Source organism: Emydura macquarii, unplaced genomic scaffold (assembly GCF_026122565.2).
Source record: "Emydura macquarii macquarii isolate MOO-44397 ecotype Brisbane River unplaced genomic scaffold, CSIRO-AGI_Emac_v2 contig_3451, whole genome shotgun sequence".
In the NCBI taxonomy this organism is placed as follows: Eukaryota; Metazoa; Chordata; order Testudines; family Chelidae; genus Emydura; species Emydura macquarii.
In genome coordinates, this window is record NW_027133588.1 from 2,733,964 (window position 1) to 2,740,240 (window position 6,277).

The following is a 6,277-nucleotide window of genomic DNA, read 5'->3' on the forward strand; positions in this document are numbered from 1 at the left end:
AAATCATTCAGTTTGTTATAAGGTCAGTCTTATTACATAGCATTAGCTGCAATATAGCATGGGCAAATATCCTTGTCCTAGTCACAGGAAGAAAGACCAGATGACTTAATTAGGCCGCAACCATATTCATTAATCTCTCATCAGTTTCATCTCTCTTGTCAATTACTAATTTAAAATGGTATGCAGTGACTGAAAAATATAAATAATATCTGTGAATTGATTCTTTGCTAAAAGTGGTACTAGAATCATCTTTGGATACTCAACAGGAATTTTTGGAATTGTACAGTATACTCCCTGTATCAATATTTTCCTCTGTGATGCTATGAAAAATGAACAAACTAAACTATTATAAATATTAGCTCAGGTTTCTTTAGGAAAACAAAATTTTCTAACAAATAAGTTCACTTAAGGGGCATTTTTATTAAATGCCTAATTTTATGCTGTTTGAGTAGAACAGCTAAACTGTAGAGATGTAGCAAGTCAAATGATAACATATTTTGTATAAAAAGCAGTGAAAACCAAAACTATGCTTAATTTTTTGAAAATGTAACTGATTATAGACTTTGCTTATTATTTGTAAATTTTGTCTATCCATTTACAGAACTGTTTTCTTGACTTTCAGACAAAGGCACAATAACTTAAATTTATTACACTTCAGACACTGGGTAGCTGTTTAGTCTCAGAACAAATCAGTTAATTAAATAACTCTACCTGTTTTAGAATATATTCACGGAAATATTTTGTCATGCAAACATGCCCTTAAATATATAAAGCACCAGAAAAAAGCAACAGTTGTTTCCACCATCATATGGTAAAAGTATTTGTAGCATTTGGGCACCAACTACTCTTCTTTTTGCAAAGTATGAATGCTAGAAATGTTGATCAGGTTGAATCATACTTCAGATGTTTAAGTAATTAGGTCTGGTTTTTCCATTAATGTTGCTCTTTCTTGTCTCTCTTTACTGTTATTATTGAGAGAATGATTTCTAGCTACTTTAAAACTTTTAAAATATACAAATTTTTGTTATTTTTAATAAACCCCCTGTAGATTAATTAATCACCTTCAATTTTTTTATCTTAAAACAAAATATGAATTTACTGCCCCTTTCAAAAATATAGTTTTCCAAGACTGGGGCCTCCACCCTAAATACCACAATGGTGATATGTATGCTTTGTCATTACTGATTTGTTAGGTAAAACTCAGTACAGTTAAAGACCATTTAAGGAGAAGGGAAATACCGCATGGTAGAATCCACATAAAGGGAATTAAAGAAAAAATGGACAACTTACATGACTCTAACAGTAAGTTAGGACACAATGGTAGACACTTAGCTATGGTGTTTCTTCCTCATGTGCAGAATTGAACTGATTGCCAAATTTGGGATTGTTAAAGAATTTTCCAGGTGTCACAGTTTGACATCTGCTGCTTAACAAATCATCAGCAGGCTTCGTCCATTACAATCAGATATTTGTCTCTCAAACAATTGATTTCCCAAGACTGTCAGGTGCACTGGCAAATTTCTGCCCTTCCTACCTTTCGTCTCTTAGTGCTAGATTAAAGGACCAATCTTAGTGTAATAAATAAGCAGCATATGCTACTGGGATGCCATTGCTACGGAAAACATTGCTTGATTGCATTAAGTATAAACAACATAATGGTTAAAGCAGACAGTGAGGACTCTAGGGATAAAAATTAGTTGACAAATGAACAAATTATTTAAGTACCATTTCTGCTTGTATTTCTCTATTAGTGCCTTGAGCATCAGCCATATAGAAGCAGAGGGCAGTGCCCTTTTATTGACAGATCATCTTGATTTTTTAAAATAATAATATGTAGTGAAGATGGGAACATTTTTTATGCACATATCCTCATTAAAGCATGCTGCTATGTTTCTTCATCAGTACACTCCAGGTACATTGGAAAGTACCTAAAAGGAGCTAGGTGGATCCCCTGGCAGTCAGTATACCTTGTACAGGAAGTGACTGCAATGAAATCACAGCCTACGTAGGAGAGGTTATTCTCTGATAAAAAAAAATACGGATCCTAAAATCCTTAATTATAAATCGCTTGGGACTTTCCAGCTTTTGAGACCACTTTTCTCCTCTTGAACACAACTGGTGTTAGTATGACATCAAAGTCCTCAAACTGGATCACTCTCCACAAACAAGCTCCCATTCCAGTCCATTGGCAGCACTCAAGACACACTGCAAGATATATCTAGTTGCATGGCATGGTGTGGTGGGTGGAATTTGATGGGAGTGAATTTTGTGTTTGGGAGAGGGTTGTCTTCTGCTGGCTGTTGGGTGAGGCTGCTATTTCATTTTATTTTTGTTTTGTAATTTGTAACATGGCACCTAGGATCTTCCATAGGTGTCCCCTTTTTAGTTGTGTAAGTCTAGAGAAATAATATTAGTAACCTGCATGTTGTGACAAAAGGAACTTTAAAGTTAACAAAATTCAGATCAATTTCTGCAAAGTCTGGTCATAGAGAGATCTCTTGCATTGTTGCTGCTGGCAGACTCTGGTACATGTAGACAGGTGAGGAATGGATAGCTTGAGAGGGGAAACTATAAAAATAGTATTTTTGTAAGATACAGAAACATTCAGAATTTTCCCTATCCTTTGTATAGACATGGTCAGTGTAGAGGTGCTCCTCATTCCTCCTTGACTATGTACATAAGACACATTCTGTATTGTTCATCAGAAACAGCAGCTGTTCTATTCTAGTCTATAGTTTCCTTCTCTGTTGTCTTCTCCATAGCATCTGAGCACCTACCAGTAGTGTATTAAGTGATGTGAATCATATATCATGAGGTTCACTCTGTTTCTGGTCATCTCCCCGGGATAATTTTGGGTGCAGTGCAGTGTGTTGTTTTGGTAGGTTTTAAAGATGCAGGCTGCTCTGTGCTCTGGCAAACTAGGTCAGATTTCACAAACCTTAGCTTCATAAAATGAATGCTCTTTCTAGATGCTGTCATGTTACATTCCCTGTGCACTCCTCCCCTGCTACATTTGCAAAGATAGAGTTCATTCAGAGGTCCAGGATGCTGAGGGGGGGAGTTGCACAGATCTGGTGTGTTAATGAATGGAGGGATTTCAGAACAAGCAGAGGAAATTTTCCTGTTCATTGTATTTTAGCAAGTCATTTAGTCACTGAGCAGTAATCTCTGCAACTCCGTCATGCAAGTTTATCCAAGGAATGATCTCAGTACAATGCAGCATGATTCCTGGTAGATGAAGACACAGGATTTATCTACATGGTGACACTCCTAAAAGTTAATCTGCATTAATTTAAGGGGTGGATTAGTTAAACTGATTAAACCCATGTGGACTCTCTCATTCAGAATTAAGTGGTCTTAATTCAAACAGAGGTTTAATGATTAAGTAGAACAACTTCTCCCATAACCAGGTTTAATCACTGTTGTAGCCATGTTCATCTCAGGATATTAGAGACACAAGGTGGGGGAGGTAACATCTTTTATTGAACCAACTGGTGTTTAGGAAAGAGACAAGCTTTAGAGCTACAGGGAGTTCTTCGGGTCTGACTTGAAGTACTGATCTACAGGAGTACACGTAGATTTCCTGCTTAGCATTTAGTTTTAATTAATCAGACCAAAGTTAGTTAACATTCAGATCTGACTTGAAGCTGAGCCCTGTGTAGCTCAAAATTTTGTCTCTTTCACCAACAGAAGTTGGGTCCAATAAAAGATCCTCACTCACCTTGTCTCTCTAAAGTTTAATCACTAAGTGGACCTATAAAAGCACAATTCTGATCAAACTAAGGGGAAATGAATTCATTCATTAATTAAAGTAATATTAGCAGTCCACTCCTAAAGCCAAATGATTTTAACAAGCATATTATCAGAAAAAAAAGACATCTGCATTAATTTACTCTGGGGCTCATTGAAAATGGATGTAAGCAGTCGACTGACTACCAATCTATTAATGACTGTCTCTGGCATTTTAGAATTACTGATTTTCATTGTGTAATTGGGTGCTTTGCTTTTTGCAGCTCATAAAATTATTTTATTAGACTGGAAAGCTGCAGGAGCACCATTTTTCAATGTGGATAAGACTGCAGTAAACCAAATTGGGCTAAATCATTAGCTTACAAAAAAAGAGAAACACAAGATTTTCATTCTCTTGCATACAAACTGAACTGTGCAATATAGTTTTTATACCTCGGTTTGCTATTCCACTCATCTTGCCTTAATCTTTCCACATATTCTTGCTGGTTTAGGCAAAATATTTTGCTGAGTCAGCTAACAAAGGGCCCTAACTTCTCCATAGAGGCGTGGAGAGAAGAGCCAGATAAGTTTCTTCACATCTGATGGGGCAGGACTAAAAATATAAAACTTCCAGAGGATTGTATAATCATGACCAATAAGAAGCATAGATTTATAAAGAACAGATCTCGCCACACATGGGTGAATGTTTTGGTGGAATTACAAAATTAACACACACAAGCTGTAATATATTTGGATTTTAGCAAAGCATATGATACTGTCTCATTAAATATTATCTGAAGAGGCTGTAAGAGAATAATGAGAAATTGGTAATGATAAATTGGGATTCATGATAAAGCAGCATGAAAGACTGAATTTCTTCACAAGATCTGGCCCAATGTTATCTGCATGTTCCCAATGAAATATACGACAGAGTGTTTGCATTTAATTAAATTCTGTAGTGTTCAGTTATACCAGATCTTAGCCACATTATCGCTGGTGTTGCATTTGCACTTTCTATGGTTTCTAAGGCCTGGTCTATACTATAAAATTAAGTTGACCTAAGTTATGTCGGCATACAGCCAACAGTAATTAAATGGCTTTTGCATGTCCATACTACCCTCCTTGTGACAGCGGTGCACATCCTCACCAGGAGTGTTTACCCAAGTTAGCTGTCAGCGTGGAGTTTGTGGAATGGCTTCTGAAGGGCAGCAATAGTTGATGTAAGCAACAGTGTCTACACCAGTGTTTCTCAACCTGGGGTTTTAGAGGGGTCGCAAGTGCAGAGCTGGTATTGGGGGTGGCAAGAAAGGCAATTGCCTGGAGCCACAGGGGCGCCATGAAACTAAGTTACATGCCTCAGCCCCGTGGGGGTGGGACTCAGGCTTCAGGGGTACAAGTTTGGAAAGGTTAAGAACCACTGGCCTACACTGACCCTGTCTTGACCTAAGCACTACCTCCTCTCACAAAGGTGGAGTGAGTTAGTCGGAGCTACATTTTAGTGTAGAGGCTTTAGGTCGAGGTAAGCTGCCTTAGATCAACCTAACCCTGTAGTGTACACCACGGCTTAGATTGACTTAATTTTATAGTCGAGACTTGCCCTAAGCTGTGAAAGTGGGCACCTGAGTGAACATGCCAGAGATTAATTTTTCAAAAAGCAAATTTCAAACAAATTGACTGAAGATAGTCTAGTTTTAACACTTAATTAAAAGTTGAAGTCTGAAATAGTACACTCTAATGTATTAGATACAGTTTCCAACTCAAAACTGTTACTATTTTGGTGAGGAATGAGGATGTTAAGTATGTTAAATGTGTCAATACTATTTTTAAAAGCCATTTTGCCCTTATCACATATGCTTTACTAATAGAGTTAGCAAATCAAGGGACCACCTACTGAAACCACCACTCAGAATGTCATGGATTGTTCTGAGAATCATTAATGCTATTGACAAGCACTCTCAAAAGAATGCATGCTTTTACTCACTAACAAAGAGAAGAGGGGCTGAGAGGATGGAAAAACCTAGAAAAGTACAACACAACACCAGTATGTAAGAGGACTTTATTAAATATGCATAGAAAAAATTAAATTAAATATCTCTAAGCAAATTAAGGTGCTTAGCTTTGGTATGACCCATATAGAGTTCTTATTTGGTTGCTGACTCTAGTTCATGAACTAGAACATTCGGCTGTTGAAAAGACAGAAACCAAACAAGTAGTTCACATGGAAATTTTCTTTACTTAATTTTAATCCTGCCCCCAAATAAAACTTGGGAATTTTCAATATGCAAAGTTAACCATGTGTAGCTCTTAAATGAAACCATAATGGCTCTCTCTTCCATCAGTCTGTGTGCAAAAAAGGATGTTTTTGAGCCTTTACACTTTGCTGTGTGCAATTAATGTTCTGGAACCTGTCTGTGCTACATAAATTAACTCTCATCTGTTAACATCAATGGAATAGACCACACTGTGCCATGTTCCAAAATGTATATATATTTGATCATGAACATTCTCACATGGGCATATGTTTAGCAGAGAGAATTGCGTGGTTATC

At 37.0% G+C, this 6,277-nt stretch overlaps 1 protein-coding gene across 1 annotated transcript in view; it reads right to left on the reverse strand.

Annotated features, from left to right (window-relative positions):
- Nucleotides 1–1,346, reverse strand: part of PSTPIP1 (proline-serine-threonine phosphatase interacting protein 1) — an 89,905-nt gene extending 88,559 nt beyond the window's left edge. Inside the window, exon 1 of the mRNA XM_067534676.1 lies at nt 1,291–1,346. The gene's annotated coding sequence lies outside the window, so the exon portion shown is untranslated. The remainder of the gene's footprint in view (nt 1–1,290) is intronic.
- Between the last annotated feature and the right edge of the window lie 4,931 nt (nt 1,347–6,277).